We start from the raw sequence: 12,503 nt of genomic DNA on the forward strand, positions 1-12,503 counted from the left end.
GCCTAGAAATTCATCTCGGGCGGTGACGCAAAGCAGCAGGTATCAGATCACAACAATGGAACTGAATGTCCGGCGCTGCGTGTAACAGGCGGCCGATCCGATACTGCCCGTTTTGCGCCACGGCCCGAGACGCATTTCTAGGCCCGTATGCCTTTAAAATTTTCTCCCACAAATCCCAGTTATTTGTTTTAAAATGCCTTCTGCGTATAATATAATCTCAGAATCCATTTGGTGACAGAAACCCCTGTGAAGGTTTAATACTTCCCACATTACAACAGTGACTCCACTTCAAAAAGTACTTCATTGGCTGTAAAACGATTTGAGACGTCTGGTGGTCGTGAAAGGCGCTATATAAATGCAAGTCTTTCTTTCTTTCTTTCTTTATTTGGCCAGGCGATATTTAATTTTTTACACTCTTTGGTTTTGACACAAACGCCCTTCTTTGTAGCCTGCAGGGTGTAAAGTTATATTAAGCAAATGCTAGCCACAAAAATAAGTCGCTCACTTGTCTGCCAGTTTTTTTTTTAAATACACGTCTCCTCCCGTAAGTGTCAGCTTAGGTTATATGCTCAACGTATCTGGAAGAATTATCTTTACTCAAAAAATGATGTTCATAGAAGTCAAAGGAGCAAAGACGTTTGGGGTAATTTAACATTACAGTATAGAGGCATTTAAGGGGAAGCTAGATAAGCAAATGAGGGAGAAAGAAAAGAAAGACTTACATTTCTATAGCGCATTTCATGACCACCGGATGTCTCAAAGCGCTTTACAGCCAATGAAGTACTTTTTGAAGTGCAGTTGCTGTTGTAATGTGGGAAACGTGACAGCCAATTTGCGCACAGCAAGCTCCCACAAACATCAATGTCGCGATGACCAGAGGATCTGTTTTTGTTATGTTGATTGAGGGATAAATATTGGCCAGAACACTGGGGATAACTCCCCTACTCTTCTTCGAACTAGTGGCCATGGGATCTTTTACATCCACGAGAGAGCAGACGGGACCTCGGTTTAACGTCTCATCCAAAAGACGGCACCTCCGACAGTGCAACACTCCCTCAGCACTGCACTGGAGTGTCAGCCTGGATATATGTGCTAAAGCCCCTGGAGTGGGACTTGAACCCACAACCTTCTGACTCAGAGGCGAGTGAGAAGGGAATAGAGGGTTATGCTGATAGTGTTAGATAAGGAAGGATGGGAGGAGGCTCGAGTGGAGCATAAACGCCCGCATGGACTGATTGGGCCGAATGGCCTGTTACTGTGCTGTATATTCTATGTAACTCTATGCAATAATATATAAACTTAAGAGCATGAAGAGGATTTGTCATGGGTGGTTTGTGCTAAAGGTCAGCGTGACAATCTTGCTGGGTCTCAGAGCACTTGTTGGCATTCGATTGCAAACCTTGGCCCAATCGGACCAGAAAACACTCGTGCAGTAAGTGGCCTATTGCGACATGTACTGGTCTCCTGTCCAGTGCATCCATCTTACTCTGCAGCCATGATGTATTGGCACAGCCAGAACAGCAGCGCTGGGCAATGATAGATCAGTGTGGTTGGGCCCTCCCCAAATTCCACACTCCTGCACCGAGATTGAGTCTGCAGCTGCTTTTTCTTTGTTCTTCTATATATATATTTTTTTTTGTGAGTGAAGGGATTTACTGAAGCTAAGCAACAGACACCAGGGTGGCCCGGAATTTGCGGTCAAAGTAACGGTGAGGAGAATGGCGCTCGCCATTATTTATGCACAAACACCACAGCAACTTTAGCCGAGGGGGTGATTAAACGCAGAAATCGGAAAGTTGCTGCTGGAGATGGGCCACTCCATTGTTAGCGTCACGAAAACAGCATCTCACTGTCTGACCCCTTGTTCAAATGCATTGGGGGCGGTGTGAAGCTCCTGTATTTGCATGGTCGATACAAAGTAAACTCGCCACAGAAAGTTAAGTCCAGTCATTTCAAGTCTATGTTCCCTCTTAATGACGTGTTAAGTCTTAATTACTGCCAGTCAGCCTCTCCGGGCACTGAAAATGAACTATTACAAGTGTTGAGTCTTATTCCTTCAGGTTTTAATTGTTGGAGGTTTTTCAAAAAAATGTTAAATTAAAAAAAAAATTATTTTCTTTCTGTCTCTATTTTCCTCTCTTAATCCAATCTTTCTTTCCCTCTCTTTATTTCTCTTTCTGTACCTGACTTGACATTGAATTCACCCACTCTAACTTACACATCCTCCTCAGTCCTTGCGCTGTTAAGTTCACAATCCTTCAATCTGATTGGAGGTACACAGTTGCTCGCCCTGTTCACTCAGATCCCAGATGCCCTGTTTCCAACTCGCACTTTTAGCAACTTGCCACGCAAAATACCACGGAGATTAAACGGACAAGGGCAAATCTAACCAACGGCGGCCGCTGTTCATTGACCGGTTAGAGCAAATTTTGGGCCAATGACTGGATTCTGCCTCTAATAACAGTGCGGGGCTCATTTGAATGCATCAGATGAAATGAGCATCTTTACAATTACCAATGCCATGTCCAAAAATTACGTCTACAAATTGTTCTGCCTAATTTTACTACAGTACAGATAGCTTAGTGAACACAAGAGTCAAGAGGCAAAGATCTCACCTAACTATTATTGAAAATCTTGCACAAGTACATACTTCCCAACCTCCTGTTATCATGATCTTTGACATTAAAATGGTATGTAAACACTTCGAGTGACAATTTTCCTTCGTGAACAGGTGCCTGTCCTGATGTATTAGCAGATTGGCCACTAGATGGCACTTTTTTTATTTTTTTTATTTTAAGTGTCTGCTTTGGCTCAGTGGGCAGCACTCGTGCCTCTGAATCAGAAAGGTCATGGGTTCAAGTCCCACTCCTAGAGGCTTGGCGTCATAATTTAGACTGGCACTTCAGTGCAGTACTGAGGGAGTGCTGCACTGCCAGAGGTGCTACCGTGCAAATGAGACGTTAAACCGAGGCTCCGGCGGACGTAAAAGATCCACTATTCGAAGAAGAGTAGGGGAGTTCTCCCAGTGCCCTGGCCAACATTTATCCCTAAACAGTGAGGCTATTTTTCCCCTTTTGGTGCGGGTTTGCGGATTGGTCGCCCAATTTTCGGTTCCATTGAAGTCAACAGAAAGGAAAATTGGGCGGGGCCGAATAGCAGACGCATGATTGACAACCGCCAATGTATTGTCTGCCGCACGAAGCGGAAATACCCCCCCTCCCCCCCCCCGTGACCCTCAGAACAATTAATTTTAGGGACTCGTTATATTTTTATCTTTGATGCCTGTGCTTCGACATTGGGCGTGCTTGCAGCTGGCCTGGCGAAGCACCGTTTTGAAACAATGAGCTGTGGTTTTTGCAGTTAAACCCTGTGCACAACAACAAACAAATAACAATAAACAAGGTTCTGGACCCCCACCCCGATTAAAATAATGTGTAGGTGGTGTTGGGCTGTTTCAAAGCATCTTGACCACACCCACGTGCAAGAGACTTTTTGGGTAAAAGAAAACTAACAGCTCTGCACATTCTCCTCGCGTTAAGATTTAATACAACGTCAAATATTTTCTCTTCACAGTCACACTTGGCGTTATGCTGGAAACAAGCCCTGCTGAAGGTGGCATGAGAATTGCTGTAACCTTTCATGCTTCACCTGCACATCAAGAGACTCGATATGTCAGGGTTTCCTGTGATAGCTGGTGGCTCACATGGGTGTGTTTGACTTCTAGATTCCCACCACGCCCTGACGAACCTCTTTTTAAAAATAGTAAAAAGAGGCTTTTTTTTCAGTTCTCAAACTGTGCAGACAGCTGCATGCTCCTTCTCAACAGGAAGCTCCCACCAGAACCTATCGCTCTGACAGCTAGCCGTGGAGACCCACTTCTGCTTTGAGGTCTCGCCTCGTGTAATTGGAAACAAAAAGTAAAGAAAAGTTCTCTTTTAATTACGAAACACAGTTGTTGTTCTACCCAGCCATCCCTTGAACTAATTTAATGCCTGAGGTACAATAAAAAAGACGACAGGGCGAGCTCCAGAGAGAGTCATAGGTTGGGAATTCCTCTTTGGCCAGGACCGCCCCCGCCCGCACCTTGTTGGACAATGTTAACACCGCTCCCCCACCCTCCAGCTTTCCTCCCATTAAAGTGAACGGGTAAAAAAAAATCACAGGCTGGCAAGCTCATCAATAGAAACCCCATTAATGTGTTAGCTTCATCTGCAACACTACATAAAACAAGAACTAGCATTCACGTTGTGATGAAATATATTCCATTCATCACTGCCTGTTTTGTGTGTCTTCTAACTGCCTGCTTTCTGTGTCTTTTCCCTTCCCCCAGTCCTCATGTATTATGCATTGGAATGTGCTGGAACTGGTTGTGTGCAGGGCTCCGCCCATACCTGGCTCCTTTGTAATCTAACTTCAGTCCGGCATCAGCCTCCTGAAGGTAGACATCTCTCTATTTTACGTGTTATGTTCTGAGTTAATAAAAGCCTTACTTTTGTTCTGCTAACTTCGAGTCTCGGAATAATTGAGGCACATCAATTTTATTAACTCAATTTTCAACACTATGGATCAACTCCTGAAACCCGAACGTTTGGATTTGGATCAACATGCTCCGGACGCATCAGCACGCTTCGGACACTGGTTTGACTGTATGGAATTCTTCCTGGACAATTCCGCAGCCGTCAAAGACGCTACGGACACTGCGAAGATGAGACTCGGAATGCTACGGAATTGGGTAAGCCACCGGGTTTACCCCCTCATCCAAGACGCCGATACGTACCTGGCCGCCTGCAACACCTTAAAGGCGCATTACCAGCAGCCTACGAATGAGGTGTATGCTAGGCATCTACTCGCTACTCGCGCACAGCGACCTGGGGAATCGGTGGAGGAGTTCCTAAGCATCCTGAAAAAGCTTGGCAAGGACTGTAAGTGCCGAGATGTAAAAGCCGCAGTGTACACCGACGAGCTTGTTCGCGATGCCTTTATCACAGGCCTCAGCTCCACTCACATCCGGCAAACACTGCTGGAAAAAACGGGGTTGGACCTGAAACAGGCTGCGGACACCGCGCGGTCCCTGGAGATGGCCCAGAGAAACTCGGACGCCTACTCTTCAGCCCGCGCCGCCCACGCCGCCACGTGTGCGCCGAGGGCGCCGCCATCTTGGAAGGCATCTTCCCCGCCCAGCAGCCCGACACCGGCGGGGCCCAGCTCTCCCCCCAGAAGCCCTACGACAGCCGCGACGCGTCAAGGACCCAACTGCTACTTCTGCGGGCAGCCAAAGCACACCAGAAACCTGTGCCCGGCGAAAGGCACCACCTGCTTTAAGTGCGGTAAGAAGGGGCACTTCGGGAAGGTGTGCAGAGGGAACCCCGCCGGAAAACCAACCGCCGGAAAACCCGCCACCGCCGCGTGTGCGCCGTGGGAGCGGCCATCTTGGACGCCATCTTGCCCGACCTCGTGGGGTCCGCCATCTTATGAGCAGACAGCGTGGACGCCATCTTGTCTCGATCAGGGCCCTACAGTGGCATCGGTCACAGTGGACCAGACCAGGCCGCATCCGCTATCCAAATCAATGGTGGACATCGAGGTAAACGGGTGCCGGGTTAAATGCTTAATTGACAGTGGAAGCACGGAGAGTTTTATCCACCCTGAACTGGCACAACAACTCTCCCTAAAGGTGGTCCCTGCTCAGGGTACCATCTCTATGGCCGATAAAACCCAGACATCGACCATTCTGGGTTACTGCACGGTACAATTGTGCGTTAACGGAACTGTGTATGATAATTTTAAAGTATTAATCATGAAGAATCTATGTGCGAGCGTGATCTTGGGTTTGGATTTCCAGTGCAACCACCAAAGCATCACGCTCAAGTACGGTGGGTCCCAGCCGCCCCTCACAGTGTGCGGTCTGGCTACCCTGAAGGTAAAGCCGCCTTCGCTATTCGCGAACCTTACCCCTAACTGCCGGCCAATAGCGACCAAAAGCAGGAGGTACAGCTGGGAGGACAGGCGGTTTATCGCGACCGAGATAGACAGGCTCCTGAAAGAGCGCATTATTGAACACAGCAACAGCCCGTGGCGCGCCCAAGTGGTAGTGGTAAGGGGTAGCGAGAAGAAACGGATGGTGATCGACTATAGTCAAACGATCAACAGGTACACCCTACTAGACGCCTACCCGCTACCCCGCATATCAGAAATGGTGAACCAAATCGCCCAATACCGGGTGTTCTCCACCATCGACCTCAAGTCAGCGTACCACCAGCTCCCTATCAGACCAGAGGACCGCCCGTACACCGCCTTCGAGGCGAACGGACGCCTCTACCAATTCCTCAGAGTCCCCTTTGGGGTGACGAACGGGGTCTCGGTCTTTCAGAGGGAGATGGATCGCATGGTCGATGACCACCACTTGCAGGCAACCTTCCCCTACCTCGACAACGTCACCATCTGCGGTCACAACCAGCAGGATCACGACTCGAACCTCGAGAGGTTCCTGAAAACCGCACAAAAACTCAACCTCACCTATAACGAGGACAAGTGCGTTTTCAACACCACGCGCCTCTGCATACTGGGCAGCATGGTGGAGAATGGGGAAATCGGACCAGACCCCGACCGATTGCGCCCCCTACGGGAGCTGCCCCTGCCCAACACTCCCAAAGCCCTGAAAAGGTGCCTGGGGTTATTTTCTTACTATTCCCAATGGGTCCCCAACTACTCCGACAAAGCCCGCCCCCTCTTGAAAGCATCCTCTTTTCCGCTCTCTGCTGAGGCCCACGCCGCCTTCAAAAGCATTAAGCAGGATATTGAGCGGGCCACGCTACAGGCAGTGGACGAGAACACTCCATTTCAAGTGGAAAGTGATGCGTCCGACTTCGCCTTGGCGGCCACCCTCAACCAGGCGGGGCGGCCCGTAGCTTTCTTCTCGAGGACCCTCCAAGGCCCCGAGATCAGACACTCCTCCGTGGAAAAGGAGGCCCAAGCCATCGTGGAGGCAGTGCGCCACTGGCGCCACTACCTAGCCGGCAAACGCTTCACCCTACTTACCGACCAGCGATCGGTAGCGTTTATGTTCAACAATAAACAGAGGGGGAAGATTAAAAATGATAAGATTCTTAGGTGGCGGATCGAGCTCTCCACTTTCGAGTACGACATCATTTACCGGCCAGGGGCCCTTAACGAATCCCCTGACGCCCTCTCACGAGGGATGTGTGCCAGCGCCACCGAGGATCGGCTACAGACCCTCCACAACGACCTCTGCCACCCAGGGGTCACGCGGCTGTTCCACTTCATAAAGTCCCGTAACTTACCCTACTCGATTGAGGAAGTTCGGTCTCTGACCAGGAACTGCCGCACTTGCGCTGAGTGCAAGCCTCGGTTCTACCGCCCAGATAGAGCCCACTTAATCAAAGCTACACGGCCCTTCGAGCGGCTCAGCTTAGATTTCAAGGGCCCCCTCCCGTCCGTCGACCGCAATGTTTACTTCCTGAACATTGTGGACGAATACTCCCGTTTCCCATTCGCCTTCCCCTGCCCAGACATGACCAGCGCCACGGTCATTAAATGCCTCAACAGCCTGTTCTGCCTGTTCGGTATGCCGAGCTATATCCACACGGATAGGGGGGCGTCCTTCATGAGTGAAGAGCTACGCCAGTACATGCTGTCCAAGGGGATCGCCACGAGCCGTACCACCAGCTACAACCCCCGGGGTAACGGCCAGGTGGAGCGAGAGAACGGGACAGTGTGGAAAGCAGTCACTCTAGCTCTAAGGACCAAGGGCCTCCCTATCTCCCGCTGGCAGGAAGTCCTCTCGGATGTGCTCCATTCGATACGGTCGCTATTGTGTACGGCCACTAATACCACGCCTCATGAACGAATGTTTGTCTTTCCCCGGAAATCCACCTCGGGCGTATCCATGCCGTCATGGCTCTCCACCCCAGGTCCGGTACTCGTGCGAAGGCATGTGAGGGGCCACAAGACGGACCCTCTCGTGGAGCCAGTACACCTACTCCACGCCAACCCCCAATACGCATATGTCCGGCACGCCGACGGAAGGGAGGACACCGTGTCCATAAAAGACGTCGCCCCAGCCGGCATCAACAACAACCACGGCAATAGCAACGACGACGATCACAGCAACCCTTACCCACCCACTATTCTTTCATCACCCCCGGAAGAACATCGACCAACGGCACCCCCACCAACTACCCCTTCAACAACCCCGGCGGCACCCCCGGCAGAGACCCAGGAGGCTACCGGGGACACCCAGCCGACACCCGCGGCACCACAACAGCCACGTCGGTCGCAGAGGACTATCAAACCCCCGAACAGACTAAATCTATAGAAGGGGTGAATGTGATGAAATATATTCCATTCATCACTGCCTGTTTTCTGTGTCTTCTAACTGCCTGCTTTCTGTGTCTTTTCCCTTCCCCCAGTCCTCATGTATTATGCATTGGAATGTGCTGGAACTGGTTGTGTGCAGGGCTCCGCCCATACCTGGCTCCTTTGTAATCTAACTTCAGTCCGGCATCAGCCTCCTGAAGGTAGACATCTCTCTATTTTACGTGTTATGTTCTGAGTTAATAAAAGCCTTACTTTTGTTCTGCTAACTTCGAGTCTCGGAATAATTGAGGCACATCACACGTAGCACCTATCAGGCCGTCAGAACATCCCAAATTAATTTGCTTTTGAAGTACAGTCGCTTCCTTACGTAGGCAAATATAGCAGCCGGTTTTGCGCACAGCAAGATCCCACAAACAGCAAAATGAATGAATGAATGGCCAAATAATCCAAGCTGGTAATAACCATCTCATAGACAAGTGCCTTATATATGGTTCACAGCTTCACAGCTGCATCAGGCCGCTTGTGGTTGTCAAAGCCATGCAAGTGGAGATAGTTGCCAAGTTTCACAGTTGGCACGATGTGTTCAGTTGATACCGTGTTCAAAATGTTACTTTAAAGAATAGTCACGCAGCTTTCTCCATTGCGTGGTGGGAATATGGATTGCCTGGTGTGGCGCTGAGCCATATCAGGAAGGTCCCAGGTTTGGCCACCCATTTCTCTTTAGTTAACTGACCTCAGCCAGGATGGAGCAGGTTTCTGGGCTTCTGGCCTAGAGTTTGCCTTCGAGCTCAGGAGGGGAACATGTTGCCAGGGTTGCTTCATTTGATACTCCAATGGGTCAGCAGTAATCTCAGCAGGGCCCATACTGACGCTGGCGGAGCAGGCCTGAGGATTTTCGGGCCCGGAATGTTTTACCACAAGTGGCTATTGAGACTGAGGCTCTGAAATTCCTGGGATTGATGATCTTTCCTTAGAATCATAGAATGGTTACAGCACAGAAGGAGGCCATTTGGCCCGTCGAGCCCGTGCCGGCTCTCTGCAAGAGCACTTCAGCTAGTCCCACTCCCCGCCCTTTCCCTGTGGCCCTGCAAAATTTTTTCCTTCAGGTACTTATCCAATTCCCTTTTGAAAGCCACGATTGAATCTGCCTCCACCACCCTCTCGGGCAGTGCATTCCAGATCCTAACCACTCGCTGCGTAAAAAAGTTTTTCCTCGTGTCGCCTTTGGTTCTTTTGCCAATCACCTTGAGTCTGTGTCCTCTGGTTCTCAACCCTTCCGCCAATGGGAACAGTTTCTCTCTATCTACTCTGTCCAGACCTCTCATGACTTTGAACACCTCGATCAAATCTCCTCTCAACCTTCCCTGCTCTCAGGAGAACAACCCCAGCTTCTCCAGTCTATCCGCGTAACTGAAGTCCCTCATCCCTGGAATCATTCTCATAAATCTTTTCTGCACCCTCTCTAAGGCCTTCACATCCTTCCTAAAGTGCGGTGCCCAGAATTGGACACAATACTCCAGTTGAGGCCGAACCAAAGTTTTATACAGGTTCATCAGAACTTCCTTAGTAAAACCTTAGTAAAGGGTTGACAGGGTCTTTGAGATCTTGGCGAGATTTGCACCAGCTCTCATCTGTCATGAGTTCCCTGAGGCCCTACTGGGTGGAATAGATGGAATTCCCTGGCATAATTCAGGAACTCAGGATGCCCTCTTGACATTGGTGGAGGAACACGGGCGGAATATTTGCCCCTGCCGAACAGAATTTAAAGCAGCATAATCCCAGTGGAATCGTGTTCCACCCCAAATCCCTGGACCCTTCCCCAGAATCTTTTCTCCTCCCCTCCCCGAACTCAGGAATTTCAGTGCCAGGGGCTCGAACGTCAATGAGACATTTTTCTACATTAAAGGCGCGTTACTATGCAAGTTGTTGTTGTTAAAAGGAAATGAGATGAGTTTTTGAAAGGGAAGAATATAAAAGGACACAGGGAAAGGGCCGAGAAATGGGATTAGAATGCATCACTCCAGTTGAACAGCTAGCACCTGCAGGGCACGATGGGCTGAGTGGTCTCCTTCTGTGCTGTAATTCAGTACAAAATTGTGGGCAGTATTGCTCTTTTTGACTGTGCAAAACCAGAGTTGCGCCTACCCAAGATTATGTCAGAATGGTTGCTCCTGGCAACTAGAGAGATTGTTCTCCCCACAGTCCGGGGTGGGTTCAAGCCTAGGCCCTATATGTATTCTCACCACACAACCCAGTGCAGGAAGGTTTAAAATCCATGGCACATAGCTGTATGTATTTCAGCTATCCCCTGGCTCTTTTTTTTGTTTTGTTTAAAATCAATTCAGGTATTAAAACGTACACACACACACCATGGCTCTTATGGCTTCATTTTCGTCCCCTGTATTTCTTTGCTGGCAGTCTGCAGATACAAACCTAAAGATATCAGCCAGCTGACCAACTATAGGCCACATCCTGTATGCACAGTATGGCTGATGCACTGCTAGTTGAGGGAAAGAGAGCAGAAACCACATGCTGGAGTGAGTCATCTCGCTCCGTTAGTTAGACTTTTTCCTGCACCCCTTTAGCTTGATATTTTATTGTTGGGGGGGGGGGGGGGGAGTAACTTGCTGGAAGTGCGAGCTGATAATGGTACGGCGAGGGCAAAGGGCATCTGGGACCTTAGCGAATGGCGGGACCAACAGTCTATCTCCTTAACCAATGAGATTTAAGGATTGAGAAAGAAACAGAGGAATGATGGAGAAGGAAATAGGGTGAATTAGAGTCAAATCAGGAATAGAAAGAGAAACAAAGAGGGATAAAAAACATTGGATTGAGATAGAGAAGAGAGACAGAAGGGAAAAGCAGGGAAAACACTTTAAATTTTAAGTTTGATGTTTTAAAATTCTCTAACAACAATTAACTACATGCAGGAATGAGATTGAACAGTTTAAATTGTTCCCTTTCTGAGCCAGTGCGGTTGATTTGGCACTGCATTAACAATGATCACATCAGTAAAAAAGTACTTACGCTCTTAATTGCCAGGCTTAACTTTCTGCGGTGAGGTTAATGGGCAGTGAATGTACAAATCCAGCTTAATGGGGAGGCTAAGGGCGAGATACTGTTTGTGTGAAGCAAACAGTGGAACGACGTAAATCGACCAATAAATTCTGGAGATTCGCAACTCATGGCGTATCTTTTAATTACCCTGAACTTGCTGGCCGATTTGCACATTAATAATGGCGTTTGTCGTTCACACACTGTTATCCTTCCGGATCTGGCCCATGATCCACAATATGCGATAATTCGCCGTAATATACTAATTCAGTGTACTAGACATGAAGAAGACAAATGACACCTCTGGAAAGAAATTTCAATTAAGACTACTATAAAAAGGAAGAATATCTTGAACAAAAATATTCACAGAATGACTTCCTTTCCTCTGTAACCAAAGACCAGTGGAATAAAAGATAAAGACTTGCATTTAATTAGCACCTTATGATATTTCTTAGAAAACCTCTCACATACAATGAATTACTTTGAAGTGTTCTGTAGGCAAACAGAATGGTTCCTAATTGAACCCCAACACCTACAGAAGTGGCCTTTTGGTGCACTGCTCTGTTGCAGGAATATAGGAATAGCTCTGGGACCATTTCGGAAGCTCGAGTAATGGCCCGGTGAAGTACTGGAAACATCGTCCTCCTCCTCCTTTCTCGCACTGAGAGTCATCAGGCGCTCGCAGCCCCGTAATAGCTCATCCAAGCGACCATACTTCATGTGTGAGCCTATACACTGATATCAACAAGCTATTTGAGAATGGGGGGCTTCGGAGCTCAGCTGATGACGCGCTCTCCTGATGTGCACTTTTTTTCTATGGGTCACCGGGTTAGTGACCAACAGCGTGAATCCTGGCTAGTGGAGGGATGCTTTGGCCAATAGTTTTGCCCAAATGGCTAGCCTAGCTAACACTGCACAGATTGGGAATTGAATCTACGACTGTCTGCACTTTATGGCAAGGAGAGGGCCTCGTTACCCATAAAGACGTTGAGGAAGCTAAGTGCTAGAAACTTAATGAACAGTGATTCGTGCTTTGGAAAGTATCAGCCTTACCTCAGTGATAGAAAGAAAGATATAACTTGCATTTATATAGCCCCTTTCACCTCAGGACG

The sequence above is a fragment of the Somniosus microcephalus genome, chromosome 22, assembly GCF_052327205.1.
Source record: "Somniosus microcephalus isolate GS21.2 chromosome 22, FLI_Smic_1.0, whole genome shotgun sequence".
Taxonomy (NCBI): domain Eukaryota; kingdom Metazoa; phylum Chordata; class Chondrichthyes; order Squaliformes; family Somniosidae; genus Somniosus; species Somniosus microcephalus.